We start from the raw sequence: 21,178 nt of genomic DNA on the forward strand, positions 1-21,178 counted from the left end.
CTGCAATGCAGAAATGGAACATAGAGGTATGAAAAGCAAAGAGCGCCCCTGCAATGCAGAAATGGAACATAGAGGTATGAAAAGCAAAGAGCGCCCCTGCAATGCAGAAATGGAACATAGAGGTATGAAAAGCCAAGAGCGCCCCTGCAATGCAGAATTGGAACATAGAGGTACGAAAAGCAAAGAGCGCCGCTGCAATGCAGAATTGGAACATAGAGGTACGAAAAGCAAAGAGCGCCCCTGCAATGCGGAAATGGAACATAGAGGTATGAAAAGCAAAGAGCGCCCCTGCAATGCAGAAATGGAACATAGAGGTACGAAAAGCAAAGAGCGCCCCTGCAATGCAGAAATGGAACATAGAGGTATGAAAAGCAAAGAGCGCCCCTGCAATGCAGAAATGGAACATAGAGGTACGAAAAGCAAAGAGCGCCCCTGCAATGCGGAAAAGGAACATAGAGGTATGAAAAGTAAAGAGCGCCCCTGCAATGCGGAAAAGGAACATAGAGGTACGAAAAGCAAAGAGCGCCCCTGCAATGCAGAAATGGAACATAGAGGTATGAAAAGCAAAGAGCGCCCCTGCAATGCGGAAATGGAACATAGAGGTACGAAAAGCAAAGAGCGCCCCTGCAATGCAGAAATGGAACATAGAGGTATGAAAAGCAAAGAGCGCCCCTGCAATGCAGAAATGGAACATAGAGGTATGAAAAGCAAAGAGCGCCCCTGCAATGCGGAAAAGGAACATAGAGGTATGAAAAGTAAAGAGCGCCCCTGCAATGCGGAAAAGGAACATAGAGGTACGAAAAGCAAAGAGCGCCCCTGCAATGCGGAAATGGAACATAGAGGTATGAAAAGCAAAGAGCGCCCCTGCAATGCAGAATTGGAACATAGAGGTACGAAAAGCAAAGAGCGCCCCTGCAATGCAGAAATGGAACATAGAGGTATGAAAAGCAAAGAGCGCCCCTGCAATGCAGAAATGGAACATAGAGGTACGAAAAGCAAAGAGCGCCCCTGCAATGCAGAATTGGAACATAGAGGTACGAAAAGCAAAGAGCGCCGCTGCAATGCAGAATTGGAACATAGAGGTATGAAAAGCAAAGAGCGCCCCTGCAATGCAGAAATGGAACATAGAGGTATGAAAAGCAAAGAGCGCCCCTGCAATGCAGAAATGGAACATAGAGGTATGAAAAGCAAAGAGCGCCCCTGCAATGCAGAAATGGAACATAGAGGTATGAAAAGCCAAGAGCGCCCCTGCAATGCAGAATTGGAACATAGAGGTACGAAAAGCAAAGAGCGCCGCTGCAATGCAGAATTGGAACATAGAGGTACGAAAAGCAAAGAGCGCCCCTGCAATGCAGAAATGGAACATAGAGGTACGAAAAGCAAAGAGCGCCCCTGCAATGCGGAAATGGAACATAGAGGTATGAAAAGCAAAGAGCGCCCCTGCAATGCAGAAATGGAACATAGAGGTACGAAAAGCAAAGAGCGCCCCTGCAATGCAGAAATGGAACATAGAGGTATGAAAAGCAAAGAGCGCCCCTGCAATGCAGAAATGGAACATAGAGGTACGAAAAGCAAAGAGCGCCCCTGCAATGCGGAAAAGGAACATAGAGGTATGAAAAGTAAAGAGCGCCCCTGCAATGCGGAAAAGGAACATAGAGGTACGAAAAGCAAAGAGCGCCCCTGCAATGCAGAAATGGAACATAGAGGTATGAAAAGCAAAGAGCGCCCCTGCAATGCAGAAATGGAACATAGAGGTATGAAAAGCAAAGAGCGCCCCTGCAATGCGGAAAAGGAACATAGAGGTATGAAAAGTAAAGAGCGCCCCTGCAATGCGGAAAAGGAACATAGAGGTACGAAAAGCAAAGAGCGCCCCTGCAAAGCGGAAATGGAACATAGAGGTATGAAAAGCAAAGAGCGCCCCTGCAATGCAGAATTGGAACATAGAGGTACGAAAAGCAAAGAGCGCCGCTGCAATGCAGAATTGGAACATAGAGGTATGAAAAGCAAAGAGCGCCCCTGCAATGCGGAAAAGGAACATAGAGGTATGAAAAGCAAAGAGCGCCCCTGCAATGCAGAATTGGAACATAGAGGTATGAAAAGCAAAGAGCGCCCCTGCAATGCGGAAAAGGAACATAGAGGTATGAAAAGCAAAGAGCGCCCCTGCAATGCAGAATTGGAACATAGAGGTATGAAAAGCAAAGAGCGCCGCTGCAATGCAGAATTGGAACATAGAGGTACGAAAAGCAAAGAGCGCCGCTGCAATGCAGAATTGGAACATAGAGGTATGAAAAGCAAAGAGCGCCGCTGCAATGCAGAATTGGAACATAGAGGTACGAAAAGCAAAGAGCGCCCCTGCAATGCGGAAAAGGAACATAGAGGTACGAAAAGCAAAGAGCACCCCTGCAATGCAGACTTGGAACATAGAGGTACGAAAAGCAAAGAGCGCCCCTGCAATGCGGAAAAGGAACATAGAGGTATGAAAAGCAAAGAGCGCCCCTGCAATGCAGAATTGGAACATAGAGGTATGAAAAGCAAAGAGCGCCGCTGCAATGCAGAATTGGAACATAGAGGTATGAAAAGCAAAGAGCGCCCCTGCAATGCAGAATTGGAACATAGAGGTACGAAAAGCAAAGAGCGCCGCTGCAATGCAGAATTGGAACATAGAGGTACGAAAAGCAAAGAGCGCCCCTGCAATGCAGAATTGGAACATAGAGGTATGAAAAGCAAAGAGCGCCCCTGCAATGCAGAATTGGAACATAGAGGTACGAAAAGCAAAGAGCGCCGCTGCAATGCAGAATTGGAACATAGAGGTACGAAAAGCAAAGAGCGCCCCCGCAATGCGGAAAAGGAACATAGAGGTATGAAAAGCAAAGAGCGCCGCTGCAATGCAGAATTGGAACATAGAGGTACGAAAAGCAAAGAGCGCCCCTGCAATGCGGAAAAGGAACATAGAGGTATGAAAAGCAAAGAGCGCCGCTGCAATGCAGAATTGGAACATAGAGGTACGAAAAGCAAAGAGCGCCCCTGCAATGCGGAAAAGGAACATAGAGGTATGAAAAGCCAAGAGCGCCCCTGCAATGCAGAATTGGAACATAGAGGTACGAAAAGCAAAGAGCACCCCTGCAATGCAGACTTGGAACATAGAGGTACGAAAAGCAAAGAGCGCCCCTGCAATGCGGAAAAGGAACATAGAGGTATGAAAAGCAAAGAGCGCCCCTGCAATGCAGAATTGGAACATAGAGGTATGAAAAGCAAAGAGCGCCGCTGCAATGCAGAATTGGAACATAGAGGTACGAAAAGCAAAGAGCGCCCCTGCAATGCAGAATTGGAACATAGAGGTATGAAAAGCAAAGAGCGCCCCTGCAATGCAGAATTGGAACATAGAGGTACGAAAAGCAAAGAGCGCCGCTGCAATGCAGAATTGGAACATAGAGGTACGAAAAGCAAAGAGCGCCCCTGCAATGCGGAAAAGGAACATAGAGGTATGAAAAGCAAAGAGCGCCGCTGCAATGCAGAATTGGAACATAGAGGTACGAAAAGCAAAGAGCGCCCCTGCAATGCGGAAAAGGAACATAGAGGTATGAAAAGCAAAGAGCGCCCCTGCAATGCAGAATTGGAACATAGAGGTATGAAAAGCAAAGAGCGCCGCTGCAATGCAGAATTGGAACATAGAGGTACGAAAAGCAAAGAGCGCCGCTGCAATGCAGAATTGGAACATAGAGGTATGAAAAGCAAAGAGCGCCCCTGCAATGCGGAAAAGGAACATAGAGGTATGAAAAGCAAAGAGCGCCCCTGCAATGCAGAAATGGAACATGGAGGTATGTAAAGTAAAGAGCGCCCCTGCAATGCAGAAAAGGAACATAGCGGAGCATTTGGATGTACCAGCCTGGGCGCAGAATACAGTAGAGTCTCACTTATCCAACATTTGCTTATCCAACATTCTGGATTATCCAACGCACTCGACATTTTAGTAGTCAATTCTTCTGTAGTCAATGTGTTCAATACATTGTGATGTTTTGGTGCTAAATTCGTAAATACAGTCATTACTACATAGTATTACTGCATAGTGAAGTAATTTTTCTGTCAAATTTGTTGTATAACGTGATGATTTGGTGCTTAATTTGTAAAATCATAATGTAATTTGATGTTTAATAAACTTTTCCTCAATCCCTCCTTATTATCCAACATATTCGCTTATCCAACATTCTGCCAGCCATTTATGTTTGATAAGTGAGACTCTACCGTAATAATATTGGACCTCCGAGGCGGTCTTCCATGGTTGTGGGCGGAACATGAGGAGAGAATGCTTCACGCTTGCCTCCAACATGCACGAGTTCTTTCTTCCTCCCACCCTGGACATCATCCCACAAGCCTTACTTCTCCATAGAACTAATTATAACAGTGAGGATGAATGGCCATCTGTCAGGAGGGATCAGATGGTGCCTTCCTACCTATAACATGATGTCTTGGTGCTTAATTTGTAAAATCATAACCTATTTTGATGTTTAATAGTCTTTTCCTTAATCTTTCCAACATATTCGATTATCCAACGTTCTGCTGGCCTGTTTATGTTGAATAAGTGAGACTCTACTGTACATACAATATATTATTAGTACAGCACAATACAAGCATTATATATTATTATATTGTACTATATGACTATGTTGCAGTATTACTAACATTACATGTAATATAAATATTTAATTATAATAGCATATTATTATTATATTGTAATACATTGGAATATTATGTGTGTATAGTAGTATAGTATGTTTGGGACTCCAACTCCCACAATGCCTAGCAGCCTGCCTACGGGTTGGGGAAGAGTCCAAAACACCAGGAGCGAAGGCCGAAGTGGCTTTTCCTGCCTGGGATTCCTTCCCTGCCTTGGCCTGCGAACGTTTGGAAGGCCACGCTCCCGGCTCCCTTCCTCCTCCTCCCGGGCCTTGGCGACGAGGCCTCGACGGAGCCGGGTCGCCGTGGAATCGGCCGCCCCGAACACTTACCGGGCCGGGAAACTATCTTGCCGCCCTGTGACGGAGGCCGCGCAGACGCAGAAGGGAAAGGGGTGCCTGTAGTGGGCGGGGCCAACTTCCCTTAAATACGGAAGAGGCCGCGCAGACGCAGAAGGGAAAGGGGTGCCTGTAGTGGGCGGGGCCAAGTTCCCTCAAATACGGAAGAGGCCGCGCAGACGCAGAAGGGAAAGGGGTGCCTGTAGTGGGCGGGGCCAAGTTCCCTTAAATACGGAAGAGGCCGCGCAGACGCAGAAGGGAAAGGGGTGCCTGTAGTGGGCGGGGCCAAGTTCCCTCAAATACGGAAGAGGCCGCGCAGACGCAGAAGGGAAAGGGGTGCCTGTAGTGGGCGGGGCCAAGTTCCCTCAAATACGGAAGAGGCCGCGCAGACGCAGAAGGGAAAGGGGTGCCTGTAGTGGGCGGGGCCAAGTTCCCTCAAATACGGAAGAGGCCGCGCAGACGCAGAAGGGAAAGGGGTGCCTGTAGTGGGCGGGGCCAAGTTCCCTTAAATACGGAAGAGGCCGCGCAGACGCAGAAGGGAAAGGGGTGCCTGTAGTGGGCGGGGCCAAGTTCCCTCAAATACGGAAGAGGCCGCGCAGACGCAGAAGGGAAAGGGGTGCCTGTAGTGGGCGGGGCCAACTTCCCTTAAATACGGAAGAGGCCGCGCAGACGCAGAAGGGAAAGGGGTGCCTGTAGTGGGCGGGGCCAAGTTCCCTCAAATACGGAAGAGGCCGCGCAGACGCAGAAGGGAAAGGGGTGCCTGTAGTGGGCGGGGCCAAGTTCCCTCAAATACGGAAGAGGCCGCGCAGACGCAGAAGGGAAAGGGGTGCCTGTAGTGGGCGGGGCCAAGTTCCCTTAAATACGGAAGAGGCCGCGCAGACGCAGAAGGGAAAGGGGTGCCTGTAGTGGGCGGAGCCAAGTTCCCTCAAATACGGAAGAGGCCGCGCAGTCGAAGAGAAAATGCCTGTAGTGGGCGGGGCCAAGTTCCCTCAAATACGGAAGAGGCCGCGCAGACGCAGAAGGGAAAGGGGTGCCTGTAGTGGGCGGGGCCAAGTTCCCTCAAATACGGAAGAGGCCGCGCAGACGCAGAAGGGAAAGGGGTGCCTGTAGTGGGCGGGGCCAAGTTCCCTCAAATACGGAAGAGGCCGCGCAGACGCAGAAGGGAAAGGGGTGCCTGTAGTGGGCGGGGCCAAGTTCCCTCAAATACGGAAGAGGCCGCGCAGACGCAGAAGGGAAAGGGGTGCCTGTAGTGGGCGGGGCCAACTTCCCTTAAATACGGAAGAGGCCGCGCAGACGCAGAAGGGAAAGGGGTGCCTGTAGTGGGCGGGGCCAAGTTCCCTCAAATACGGAAGAGGCCGCGCAGACGCAGAAGGGAAAGGGGTGCCTGTAGTGGGCGGGGCCAAGTTCCCTCAAATACGGAAGAGGCCGCGCAGACGCAGAAGGGAAAGGGGTGCCTGTAGTGGGCGGGGCCAAGTTCCCTTAAATACGGAAGAGGCCGCGCAGACGCAGAAGGGAAAGGGGTGCCTGTAGTGGGCGGAGCCAAGTTCCCTCAAATACGGAAGAGGCCGCGCAGTCGAAGAGAAAATGCCTGTAGTGGGCGGGGCCAGGTTCCTACGAATAGGGAGCAGGCCGCGCATGCGCAGGAGTGTCTGCAGTGCCTTCCCTGCTCCATGCTTGGTAGTCCCTGTGTAAACTTTCCCACAGGAAAGGCCCTGCAGACTAATCCTGCCAGAGAAGTCAACCCATGAAGCAACCTGGACACAGAATATTTTATTTATTTATGACAGTATTTCTTCCCAGACCTTCTCACCCAATAAGGGGAGACTCAGGGTGGCTGACAAATAGGGTGGCTTATAAACAATTACAATCACATTTCAATTCAATTTAAAATTCGAGTTACATTAAAACATTCGTAACATTATTATTAACCTCATTTGTATCCCGCTCATTTATGGAGATGAGCGGCATACAAGATACATCTAGGCAAAAATTCAATGCAAATAAAGCAAACATTACATACAATCAATAGATAAATACACTTTAGTGCCATGTAGGCAGAGTTAAATACTTTTTGGCACTGGCCAGGTGTACTTGGGGTGCAAGAAAATTGTGGTGTTTATTAATAATACTTCATTTTTATATCCTGCTCCCATGTCACATGTAATAAAGTCATACATTAAAAACAATATTAACAATAAAACCATATAACAGAATATCAGAACAATGAGTGCAAAACTTATACAGGTGTTTCTCTCAACTTTATTTGTAGAAAACAAGATTTATAAAAGGCAGCAGCACAAAGTGTATTGTAATCTAGATGTTTCATGCTGCCAAAAACTCATTATGCCTTTCAATAATAACCATATAACAGCCTATCAGAACAATGAGTCTGAGCACAGTGCAAAACTTATAGTATTTCTCTTGACTTTATTTGTAGAAAACGAGGTTTATAAAAGGCAGCAGCACAAACTGTATTGTAATCTAGATGTTTAAGGCTGCCAAAAATTCAATGTTTGAATAATAACCAGAAAACACCTTTTTTTGGGAAGTTTTATTCTTAAACGCTGACATTGTTGGAAAGGGGTCGAGCTCAGCATCCGGAAAGGCAAGGCGTCCTGCTCTCCGTGATCTCCGTCCGTCTGTCCGTCCGTCCGTCCGTCCGTGGCTCTTGTCCAGGAGGAGCCCCTCTGCCCCTCCCTCCCTCGGCGATTCCGGAGACATGGAACAAGGGAGAAAACAAGTGTCAGAAGGGCAGAACCAAGGGAGCATCTCGCTTTTGGGGGCTCTTGGGAACTGCGGGAGCAAAGCCACAGCTTGACGCATGTCGCTTTTTCTCCCCAGGACAGAGGATCCCCTTCCACCAGGCATTTATTTATGGGGAGTGGGGGTCCCTGCACAGAGAAAAGGGGGTCCTAAGGGGGTCCCACGTTTGCATCCAGAACCAGGCTCCCTGTTGCATGAGGAACGCGGCTGCCGGGGAGGGAGGGAGGGGTGTCCATTGGCCCTGGGCGGATGGCGGAGGGGCTTTCTGGTCCCCGCTCTCCTCCAATCCGGCGACCTAAACACTGGGGTCCCGAGGGGGGGCGCTCCCAGCGCAGGGCAGGGACAGGGGGGCCTTCTTCCCACCCGAGGCCCAGAGGCCCCCTCCCAACTTGGTTCTTGCCAACAGGCAAAAACAGCCCTATTTACAAGTGCTGCTCTAGTTAAGAATTGGGTTAGTAGGGTTAGCAGGTTAAGGTTAGTTTAGGTATTAATCTGAGCTGCTACGAGATGTTTAAAATGCCCGTGACGTGCGCTGGGAGCGGCCGCTCGGGTCCCCAGAGTTGTTTCCTTGGGTGCAAGGGTTTTAATATATATATTTATATTTTTATATCCCGCTGTCCCGCCAGCCGCAACCCCCTGCCCGTCTAGGGAGATCCGCCCCCCCCCCCACGATCTGCACAGGGCAAAGGAGGACCCGCCCGTCCCAGAGTGGGGCCTCAATGCCACACTCAAGCGGAGCCGTGAATGTGTTCCTCAAAGGAAGGCCTAGCGCACAGGGAGCCTGCTTTCTGATGCAAAGGTAGGAGTGAAATGCCTGGTCTGACACATTAATGACAGGGGATCTCAGTGGGAGGGCCCTCCCCCTAGCAACAACATAGTCCTATGTAATAACATTGTGCTAGGATAATAATATACTATTAATGTCATATTGAGACTAATATGAATAACTAATATTAACATTGTGCTAGGATAATAATATACTCAATGTCATATCTATACTAATATCAATAACTAATATAAACATCTAATAACCAAGATGCTCCTCCCCCAATAACATGCTATTCTAATTTATATTGTATATACAGTAGTCTCATCCAACATTCTGGATTATCCAACATTCTGGATTATCCAACGCATTTTTGTAGTCCATGTTTTCAATGCGTTGTGATATTTTGGTGCTAAATCCGTAAATACAGTAATTACTACATAGCATTACTGCGTATTGAACTACTTTTTCTGTCAAATGATGTTTTGGTGCTTAATTTGTAAAATCATCAACTAATTTGATGTTTAATAGGCTTTTCCATAATGCCTCCTTATTATCCAACAGCGCAGGCTGGAAAGCAAGCCAGCTGCAATTAACTGCAATGAATCACTCTGACCAGGAGGTCACGAGTTCGAGGCCCGCTCGGAGCCTGTTTGTTTGTCTTTGTTCTATGTTAAAAGGCATTGAATGTTTGCCTATATGTGTCATGTGATCCGCCCTGAGTCCCCTTCGGGGTGAGAAAGAAGGGCGGAATATAAATGCTGTAAATAAATAAATATCAACAAATCACTCTGACCAGGAGGTCATGAGTTTGAGGCCAGCCCGGTAAAATGCTGTAAATAAATAAATAAATATTCGCTGGCCCTTTTATGTTGGATGACTACTGTGTGTGTGTGTATATATAATTTAATATATAATTATAACATATTGCATATACATATAATGTTCATATTATTATATTGTAATACGATATACTAATAATAAAATATAATAATATTAATTATGTATTACATTTTGCATGTAATACTACTAATAACATTACCATATATTCATATAGTACAATATAGTAATTTACTGCCAGTATTGTACTATGGTAATAATATAATATTGTATGTAAATTTATTTTGTAAGCTGTTCACCTTGGGGGTGAGAAGGGCAGCATATACATCTAGCAAATAAATAAATAATGCAATATAATACTAACAATGATACAATATAATAATATGAATTACATATAATATATTAAATGTAATATTGCTAATAACATTTCTGTATAGTGGTATAATGCAGTGTAGTAATATATAATGCTAATATTGTGCGATGCTAATGATACAGTGTATGTAATACACCTATCTGTATTTTATGATGTGTTTTATGAATACTGATGTAAGTTAATGATGACTTACATTGCACTGTATGGTTTTTTATATATGCGTCTTATTGTTAAGCTGCCCTGAGTCCCCTTTAAGGGGAGAGAGGGCGGGATATAAATGTAATAAATACAAAAATCTCCTTTTACCAGGCTTCAAATTAATCATATGGGGTCCCCCCATGCCTGGCTATGCAGAATAGGCTGTAGCCCATAGGCCTGCTTTTAGGTTAAGATTCTCCCAGGCATCCTATTAAAAATGGAGGGTCCCTCACCTTGCGTTAACCAAAGGGGTTCCCACCTGCTAGGTTTGGCTTTAAACGCAGCGGATCCCTCAGAAGCCTGGTTTTAAATTAATTGCAAACCTCCTTTAACGAGGGTTTGCCTTACAAATAGTTTTCCACGTGGAAAGGTTGGCATTAAAAGGGGGTCCACGTATACCTTGAATGGATTTGAACTGAACACACCTATCTGTATTTTATAATGTGTTTTATGAATACTGATGTAAGTTAGTGATGATTTATATTGCACTGTGTGGTTTTTATATATGGGAGTTATTGTTGAGCCGCCCTGAGTCCGCTGTTGGGTGAGAAGGGCGGGATATAAATATTGTAATAAATAAATATGTAAATATAACTTGTAAGCCACTCTGAGTCCCCTTTTAAGGAGAGAGAGGGCGGGATATAAATATTGTAATAAATAAATATGTAAATATCACTTGTAAGCCGCTCTGAGTCCCCTTTTAAGGAGAGAGAGGGCGGGATATAAATATTGTAATAAATAAATATGTAAATATCACTTGTAAGCCGCTCTGAGTCCCCTTTTAAGGATAGAGGGTGGGATATAAATATTGTAATAAATAAATATGTAAATATCACTTGTAAGCCGCTCTGAGTCCCCTTTTAAGGGGAGAGAGGGCGGGATATAAATATTGTAATAAATAAATATGTAAATATCACTTGTAAGCCGCTCTGAGTCCCCTTTTAAGGAGAGAGAGGGCGGGATATAAATATTGTAATAAATAAATATGTAAATATCACTTGTAAGCCGCTCTGAGTCCCCTTTTAAGGATAGAGGGTGGGATATAAATATTGTAATAAATAAATATGTAAATATCACTTGTAAGCCGCTCTGAGTCCCCTTTTAAGGATAGAGGGTGGGATATAAATATTGTAATAAATAAATATGTAAATATCACTTGTAAGCCGCTCTGAGTCCCCTTTTAAGGAGAGAGAGGGCGGGATATAAATATTGTAATAAATAAATATGTAAATATCACTTGTAAGCCGCTCTGAGTCCCCTTTTAAGGATAGAGGGTGGGATATAAATATTGTAATAAATAAATATGTAAATATCACTTGTAAGCCGCTCTGAGTCCCCTTTTAAGGATAGAGGGTGGGATATAAATATTGTAATAAATATGTAAATATCACTTGTAAGCCGCTCTGAGTCCCCTTTTAAGGGGAGAGAGGGCCGGATATAAATCTTGTAATAAATAAATAAATAAATAAATACAAAAATCTCCTTTTCCCAGGCTTCAAGTTAATAATCTGGGGTCCCCCCATGCCTGGCTATGCAGAATAGGCTGTAGCCCATAGGCCTGCATTTAGGTTAAGATTCTGCCAGGCATCTTATTAAATAGGGAGGGTCCCTTGCCTTACGTTAACCAAGGGGTTCCCACCTGCTAGGTTTGGCTTTAAACGCAGCGGGTCCCTCAGAAGCCTGGTTTTAAACTAATTGCAAACCTCCTTTAACGAGGGTTTGCCTTACAAATGGAGTTTTCCACGTGCCAGGAATAAATACCACGTGCCAGGCCCTTTAAAAGGGGTCCAACCTTGAATGGATTCTCTTTGCAAGCGCTTGGCCGGAAGCCCCAAACTGCTTCAAGGCATTTACAATGGCCAATCGCCGGAGTGGGAGTCCCCGATCTATTGGGGAAGAGTCCCCGTGGGCACCAGCTGTACATGTGTATGTGTTTGTGTGTGTCATGTGTGTTTGTGTGTGTCATGTGTGTTTGTGTGTGTCGTGTGTGTGTGTGTGTGCGCAAGGCAGCCGTGGAGGCTGGAAGGAGTGTCTCACCTGGCTTAAGGGCTCCGCTGTAGAATCTCCTTCCCGGAATCTTCTTTTTACCTGTGTTGCAGATCCTTCCCAGACAGGAAGGATCCCTCTCGGCCGATGGGAGACGGTGTCCGGCAGGAGCCCTCCGGGAGTCCAGGCACATGGAACGGGAGAGAAAACAGTGCGTCTATACCTGACTTTTCGTGAAAACAGCCTAAGATATCTCCCCATGGCTGGCCTTACGGGTTAAAAGAAGCAAGGAAATCCCCACATCTGGCCTTAAAGGTTAAAAAAACCAGGGATTTCCCCACGTAAGGGACTTAAAGGTTAAAATAACCAGGGATATCCCCACGAAAGGGACTTAAAGGTTAAAATAACCAGGGATATCCCCATGTAAGGGATTTAACGGTTATAAAAACCAGGGATTTCCCCACGTAAGGGACTTAAAGGTTAAAATAACCAGGGATATCCCCACGTAAGGGACTTAAAGGTTAAAATAACCAGGGATATCCCCACGTAAGGGACTTAAAGGTTAAAATAACCAGGGATATCCCCACGTAAGGGACTTAAAGGTTAAAATAACCAGGGATATCCCCACGTAAGGGACTTAAAGGTTAAAATAACCAGGGATATCCCCACGTAAGGGACTTAAAGGTTAAAATAACCAGGGATATCCCCACGTAAGGGACTTAAAGGTTAAAAAAACCAGGGATCTCCATATTGCCTGGTGTTACGTGAAATAGGAGATCTCTATAGGGCAGGCCGCCTTGGTTTAACAGATCTCTATAGGGCAGGCCGCATTAGTTTCTGGATAGGAGATCTCTATACGCCTAACTTTAAGAATAGAGGATCCCCTTTAACCAGGCTTTAATTAGGAATAGTGGTCCCCTGGGTGTGTGGCCTTACATAAATAAAAGGGGGTCCTACATAATAATAACAAGAACAATAACAATAATAATTTTATCTGCTTCCTGGTATATCTTTTTCGTGGAATCAATAATAATAATAATCATAATAATAATAATTTTATCTGCTTCCTGGTATTTCTTTTTCCAGGTGCCTGTAATCAATAATAATAATAATAATAATTTTATCTGCTTCCTGGTATTTCTTTTTCCAGGTGCCTGTAATCAATAATAATAATAATAATAATAATAATAATAATTTTATCTGCTTCCTGGTATTTCTTTTTCCAGGTGCCTCGAATCAATAATAATAATAATTTTACCTGCTTCCTGGTATTTCTTTTTCCAGGTGCCTCGAATCAATAATAATAATAATAATAATTTTATTTTTGTACCCTGCCACCGTCTCCCCAGAGGGACTCGGGGCGGCTCACTGATATAAAACCAGCCTATCATGCTATCAAATACAAACAATTAAATTTAAAAGGAATTAACAAAAATCACAATCATGATGCCTATGTTTGCAGTAAAAAAAAAGGTTCGCCACGTGCTAGGCGTTGGCATGAGGCACACGGCTCTGGTCTCCCCTTGAGTGTGGCCTCGAAGCTCCGCCCGGGGAGGGAGGGGGCGTCCGTTGGCCCTGGACGGATGATATACAAGCGGCAGGGTCCATGGGTTGGGGGAGAGCGAGGGGCCCAGCCCTGGCACCGTGGGGAACACACTAAGGACCAAGAGGCTGCTCTCAGGACACCTTAGGGGCCTTTTGCAATGTCCTTCCATGGGGGCCCTTTTATGGGGGGCCAGGAGGCCCCCTCCCTTCCCAGCTTGGTTCTTGCCATCAGGCAGAACACAGTCCTATTTAAAAGGCCAGGGTACCCTATTTAGAATGGTGTTAGTAGGATGTTAGTAAGTGAGTTAAGGTATTAATATTTTTATTTCTAAGTTGCAAGGACATCTTAAAATGCCCGTAACGTGTGCTGCCCCCCGCGATGCCAGGGCGGGCCCCCCCGCTGACCCCCAAGCTGTGACCCCTACGGCCCGTATAGGAAGACCCATCATCTGCCTAGAACAAAGGGAGGACCCGTCCGTTCCCGAGTGGGACTTCTTCGATGCCACACGCGAGGGGAACCGTGTGCAAAGGTAACCCTTTTTTTAATGCAAAGATAGACATTAAATGCCTACCCTTACACCAATTACCCTGAAAACGACCTTTTTTGGGAGGCAGGCGGTGTCCTTGCGAGGGTGTCTTCAAGCATCTTCCGTCCTCTGTCTCTCGACCTTTTGTTTCTTTCTTCACGTTGACTTGAATTCAGCGCTGGGAGAAGAGTGAGTGGGAAGACAGCATTCAGAAAAAAAAACAGGCATTGTCTTCTATCTATTTTGCAAGGCCAGGAAGGCAGTTCCCATCTTATCTCCTGTACCTGTAACATGCTATGCTAATAATATAATATGTATTATGTATATATAGTATATCGTATATAATATACAATATAATAGACAATGATATATAATAATATATTGCATATACGTACAATATATTATATTATTATATTATAATATGATATGATAATATAATATTATTATTAATGTTATATTATATTATTATTAATATGTTATATTATTATATTATATTCAATATAATATATTGAATATACATACAATATAATACAATATAATATTAATTATGTTATGTATTACCTGTAATATTTCTAATAACATTACAGTATGATGGTATAGTACAATATAGTTATATATAATGCTATTATTGTGAATGCTAATACTTTCTATGTACATATAAAATTATATATAATATATAATCAATATTATATTGTGTTATTATTATATTTTATTACATTACAATATTATTATCAATATTATATGCATATACATTAAATCATATTATTATAAACTACATTGTCCATTATATACAAAATAATACATATATATATATAAAATTTTCAGCATAGCATGTTATGGGTCTTAAGGCTGGAAATAAATCAGATTGGTAAAAAAATGCCATTATTATTCTACTCCTTTCCTCTAGAAAGCTGTATGAATTTTCAAAAATGTTGCCATGTGTTGTCAAAGGTTTTCATGGGTTGTTGTGAGTTTCTGGGCTGCCACCTCAAAAAGCAGGGCCAGCTAACACCTCCAAACACAGGATTCCCCCAGGCAGGAAGCAGCCAGGCCTTGAAACTGCAGGCCATTCAATGCTAATCAAGGTGGCCAATAACAGCATTCACATTTGCCTGCAACAGACAAGGGTTCTTTCTCCCACCCTGGACATTTCGCAGATATATAAAAGCCTCATCACTCCCCTAGTTTCCTGCCATAGATGTGGGCGAAACGTCAGGAGAGAATGCTTCTGGGGCATAGCCATACGGCCCGTAAAACTCACAACAACCCAAAATTTTAGCCTTTTTCTTCTTCTCTGGAAAAGACCTTGTAATTATTTTTTTTTTTGGTTTGATATAATAAAATATAATAAAATATCAATACATAAAATAGAAGTGAAAAGAAATGATCTGGATAAGAAATAAATCAGATTATAATAAATAAAAAAGAACAATATTCACCTGGTCCCTTCAGAAAAAGCTGTGGAAATTTTCAAAAATTTTGCCTTTATTTCTTCCGTCCGTTTCACAAGGCTTTGCCATTTCTGAGGGAATAAGAAGAAGAGATTAAGGAAAAGCCTATTAAACATTAAATTAGGTTATGATTTTACAAATTAAGCACCAAAACATCATGTTATACAACAAATTTGACAGAAGAAATAGTTCAATAGGCAGTAATACTATGTAGTAATTACTGTATTTAAGAATTTAGCACCAAAATATCACAATGCATTTAAAACATTGACTACAAAAATGCGTTGGATAATCCAGAACGTTGGATAAGCGAGTGTTGGATAAGTGAGACTCTACTGTATTTGTAAATATTTTTTCCGAATATTTTCCTTATTTTTGGCAAATATTTCCACAAATATTTGTATGATTTTTTGGGTGAATATTTTGTGAATATTTTATTTCAATGTTTGTGAATGTTTTCATGATTGTTTTTTTCTGAATGTATTTGTGAATATTTTTTATGAATATTTTTTTGTGAATATTTTTCCCCAAATACTTTGCTTATTTTTGGCAAATATTTCTGCAAATATTTTATTATTTCAATATTAATATTTTAATGATTTTGTAAATATTTCAGTGAACATTTTTTCCCCTGAATATTTTACGGTACAGTAGAGTCTCGCTTATCCAAGTTTCTGGATTATCCAACCCATTTTTGATTTCAATATATCGTGATATTTTGGTGCTAAATTCGTAAATACAGTAGTTACAACATAACATTACTGCATATTGAACTACTGTTTCTGTCAAATTTGTTGTAAAACATGATGTTTTGGTGCTTAATTGGTAAAATCATAACCTAACTTGATATTTAATAGGCTTTTCCTTAATCCCTCATTATCCAAGATATTCGCTTATCCAAGCTTTAGCTTGGAGAAATGAGACTCTACTGTATTTTCTATTACAATGCTTTGTGACTTGAGGCGATTTGAGGCAAAAAATAATGAAATTTTAATAAATAAAATAGTTTTCTTTCTTTCTGTTTCACAAAGCCTTTATGCAACCTTATCTTGTGCTATTTGAGGCCATTTTTGATAAAATTAAGATAAGACTAATATAGAAAATAGGCATTTTCCTCTTTGTATTTCAATTTTGAGGAGATTCCTGAGGTAAAGAATTCCCAAAATAACAAGGAAAGCAACATAAAATGAAGTGGGATTGGAAGAGAAGCCTTTCCTGAGGTAAAAGTGATTCCCCAAAGGAAAGGCGTCTCTTTAAACTCCAGATTAATTTCAAATGAACCAGGTGAGCCTGTAAAAAGGGGCCCTTATTCACCTGCTTCAGAAACGGAGCCTGTCTCTTCGGGCCTTCTCGCCGCGGCTGCCCTTTCTTTCTTTCTTTCTTTCTTTCTTTCTTTCTTTCTTTCTTCCGACCCAGGCCTTCAGAATGGCTCCCAGGCCAAGCTGCCTTCTCTCTCGGCGTCCCGAGATTGTCTGAGGCAAATTTTACAATTTACAGCCAAGAAGAAGCCCCGCCTCCAAAACGGCCGGTTTTTTTTTTTAGCCTTGGTCCCACCCCTTTGCCATCTGTCGCCGCCCGATTGGACGATTCTCCTGCTCGCCAATTTGGGCGCGAAAACAGGGCGCTGCTTGACGCATGCGCACTCCGTTGTGATTTAAAATATATGTTAGCCTCCCAATCCGGCCGCCTTTTTGGCCTTGGTCCCACCCCTTCGCCATGTGTCGCCGCCCGATTGGACGATTCTCCTGCTCGCCAATTTGGGCGCGAAAACAGGGCGCTGCTTGACGCATGCGCACTCCGTTGTCATTTAAAATATGTTAGCCTCCCAGTCCGGCCGCCTTTTTGGCCTTGGTCCCACCCCTTCGCCATGTGTCGCCGCCCGATTGGACGATTCTCCTGCTCGCCAATTTGGGCGCGAAAACAGGGCGCTGCTTGACGCATGCGCACTCCGTTGTGATTTAAAATATATGTTAGCCTCCCAATCCGGCCGCCTTTTTTGGCCTTGGTCCCACCCCTTCGCCATGTGTCGCCGCCCGATTGGACAATTCTCCCGCACGTCACAGGCTGAGGCAGGTCAAATTGGGCGGGAAAGAAATAATAATTGGTTTTCCAGAAGCATTCTCTCCTGACGTTTCGCCCACATCTTATGCAACTTATCATTTAGCACTGGTATGTGACAGAATACGAATAATATAACATGCTAGTGGTGTATTATAGATATTGTGGTATATGATTAATATAGTACAATGTAAGAAATAATAATGGGTTTTCCAGAAGCATTCTCTCCTGACATTTCGCCCACATCTCTTATGCAACTTATCATTTAGCACTAGTTATATTATGTAATACTAATAATATAATATACTAGGGGTGTATTATAGACATTGTGGTATATGATTAATATAGTACAATGTAAGAAATAATAATTGGTTTTCCAGAAGCATTCTCTCCTGACGTTTTGCCCACATCTCTTATGCAACTTATCATTTAGCACTGGTATGTGACAGAATACGAATAATATAACATGCTAGTGGTGTATTATACATATTGTGGTATATGATTAATATAGTACAATGTAAGAAATAATAATTGGTTTTCTAGAAGCATTCTCTCCTGACATTTCGCCCACATCTCTTATGCAACTTATCATTTAGCACTAGTTATATTATGTAATACTAATAATATAATGTACTAGGGGTGTATTATAGACATTGTGGTATATGATTAATATAGTACAATGTAAGAAATAATAATTGGTTTTCCAGAAGCATTCTCTCCTGACGTTTCGCCCACATCTCTTATGCAACTTATCATTTAGCACTGGTATGTGACAGAATACGAATAATATAACATGCTAGTGGTGTATTATACATATTGTGGTATATGATTAATATAGTACAATCTAAGAAATAATAATTGGTTTTCCAGAAGCATTCTCTCCTGACATTTCGCCCACATCTCTTATGCAACTTATCATTTAGCACTAGTTATATTATGTAATACTAATAATATAATGTACTAGGGGTGTATTATAGACATTGTGGTATATGATTAATATAGTACAATGTAAGAAATAATAATTGGTTTTCCAGAAGCATTCTCTCCTGACGTTTCGCCCACATCTCTTATGCAACTTATCATTTAGCACTGGTATGTGACAGAATACGAATAATATAACATGCTAGTGGTGTATTATACATATTGTGGTATATGATTAATATAGTACAATCTAAGAAATAATAATTGGTTTTCCAGAAGCATTCTCTCCTGACATTTCGCCCACATCTCTTATGCAACTTATCATTTAGCACTAGTTATATTATGTAATACTAATAATATAATGTACTAGGGGTGTATTATAGACATTGTGGTATATGATTAATATAGTACAATGTAAGAAATAATAATTGGTTTTCCAGAAGCATTCTCTCCTGACGTTTCGCCCACATCTCTTATGCAACTTATCATTTAGCACTGGTATGTGACAGAATACGAATAATATAACATGCTAGTGGTGTATTATAGATATTGTGGTATATGATTAATATAGTACAATCTAAGAAATAATAATTGGTTTTCCAGAAGCATTCTCTCCTGACGTTTCGCCCACATCTCTTATGCAACTTATCATTTAGCACTGGTATGTGACAGAATACGAATAATATAACATGCTAGTGGTGTATTATACATATTGTGGTATATGATTAATATAGTACAATCTAAGAAATAATAATTGGTTTTCTAGAAGCATTCTCTCCTGACATTTCGCCCACATCTCTTATGCAACTTATCATTTAGCACTAGTTATATTATGTAATACTAATAATATAATGTACTAGGGGTGTATTATAGACATTGTGGTATATGATTAATATAGTACAATGTAAGAAATAATAATTGGTTTTCCAGAAGCATTCTCTCCTGACGTTTCGCCCACATCTCTTATGCAACTTATCATTTAGCACTGGTATGTGACAGAATATGAATAATATAACATGCTAGTGGTGTATTATACATATTGTGGTATATGATTAATATAGTACAATCTAAGAAATAATAATTGGTTTTCTAGAAGCATTCTCTCCTGACGTTTCGCCCACATCTCTTATGCAACTTATCATTTAGCACTGGTATGTGACATAATACGAATAATATAACATGCTAGTGGTGTATTATACATATTGTGGTATATGATTAATATAGTACAATGTAAGAAATAATAATTGGTTTTCCAGAAGCATTCTCTCCTGACGTTTTGCCCACATCTCTTATGCAACTTATCATTTAGCACTGGTATGTGACAGAATACGAATAATATAACATGCTAGTGGTGTATTATACATATTGTGGTATATGATTAATATAGTACAATCTAAGAAATAATAATTGGTTTTCCAGAAGCATTCTCTCCTGACATTTCGCCCACATCTCTTATGCAACTTATCATTTAGCACTGGTATGTGACAGAATACGAATAATATAACATGCTAGTGGTGTATTATACATATTGTGGTATATGATTAATATAGTACAATCTAAGAAATAATAATTGGTTTTCCAGAAGCATTCTCTCCTGACGTTTTGCCCACATCTCTTATGCAACTTATCATTTAGCACTGGTATGTGACATAATACGAATAATATAACATGCTAGTGGTGTATTATACATATTGTGGTATATGATTAATATAGTACAATGTAAGAAATAATAATTGGTTTTCCAGAAGCATTCTCTCCTGACGTTTCGCCCACATCTCTTATGCAACTTATCATTTAGCACTGGTATGTGACATAATACTAATAATATAACATACTAGTGGTGTATTATAGATATTGTGGTATATTATTAATATAGTACAATCTAAGAATAATGGGTTTTCCAGAAGCATTCTCTCCTGACGTTTCGCCCACATCTCTTATGCAACTTATGATTTAGCACTCGTATGTTACATAATACTAATAATATAATATACTAGTGGTGTATTATAGATATTGTGGTATATGATTAATATAGTACAATGTTAGAAATAATAATTGGTTTCCAGAAGCATTCTCTCCTGACGTTTCGCCCACAATGTAATTTTATTGGTATCTATTTTTATTTCTGAAATTTCCCACTCTCAGCTTATACTGGAGTGAATGATTTCCCAGTTATTTGTGGTGAAAGTAGGTGCTTCGGCTTATATTCGGGTCGGCTTATACTCGAGTATATACAGTAATGTAATTTTTTTGGTATCTATTTTTATTTCTGATATTACCCACCCTCTGCTTATACTGGAGTCAATGATTTCCCAGTTTTTTTGTGGTAAAATTAGGTGCCTCGGTTCATATTCGGGTCGGCTTATATCCGAGTATTTAGGGTATTTGAAGAATATTCCATGGAGAGGCCTTCCTCCTCCTCCTCCTCCTCCTCCCTCTCCATTGAGGGCAATGCGGGGAATTTTCCAGTCCGCCTGCAATGCGCGCCTTTCACCACTGGATGGAGACAAACACACACAGCGGCTTATTCCCTATTCATTTTCTCTCCGCCTGCAATGCGCGCCTTTCACCACTGGATGGAGACAAACACACAGTGGCTTATTCCCATTGACTTTCTCTCCGCCTGCAATGCGCGCCTTTCACCACTGGATGGAGACAAACACACACAGCGGCTTATTCCCTATTCATTTTCTCTCCGCCTGCAATGCGCGCCTTTCACCACTGGATGGAGACAAACA

The 21,178-nt window shown here is 42.0% G+C and overlaps 1 long non-coding RNA gene across 2 annotated transcripts; it reads right to left on the minus strand.

Annotated features, from left to right (window-relative positions):
* Positions 1 to 6,767: 6,767 nt before the first annotated feature.
* On the minus strand, positions 6,768 to 16,971 carry LOC134293337 (uncharacterized). 2 transcript variants are annotated; one of them, XR_010000315.1, is made up of 4 exons: positions 16,776 to 16,970; positions 15,450 to 15,532; positions 13,197 to 14,188; positions 6,768 to 13,138 (listed from the first exon to the last, which is right to left on the minus strand). It is a non-coding gene; the product is annotated as an uncharacterized LOC134293337 (long non-coding RNA). The 2 variants fall into 2 exon arrangements; XR_010000314.1 differs by having other exon boundaries at positions 6,768 to 14,188; positions 16,776 to 16,971.
* Between the last annotated feature and the right edge of the window lie 4,207 nt (positions 16,972 to 21,178).

The sequence above is a fragment of the Anolis carolinensis genome, unplaced genomic scaffold (assembly GCF_035594765.1).
Source record: "Anolis carolinensis isolate JA03-04 unplaced genomic scaffold, rAnoCar3.1.pri scaffold_7, whole genome shotgun sequence".
NCBI lineage: Eukaryota > Metazoa > Chordata > Lepidosauria > Squamata > Dactyloidae > Anolis > Anolis carolinensis.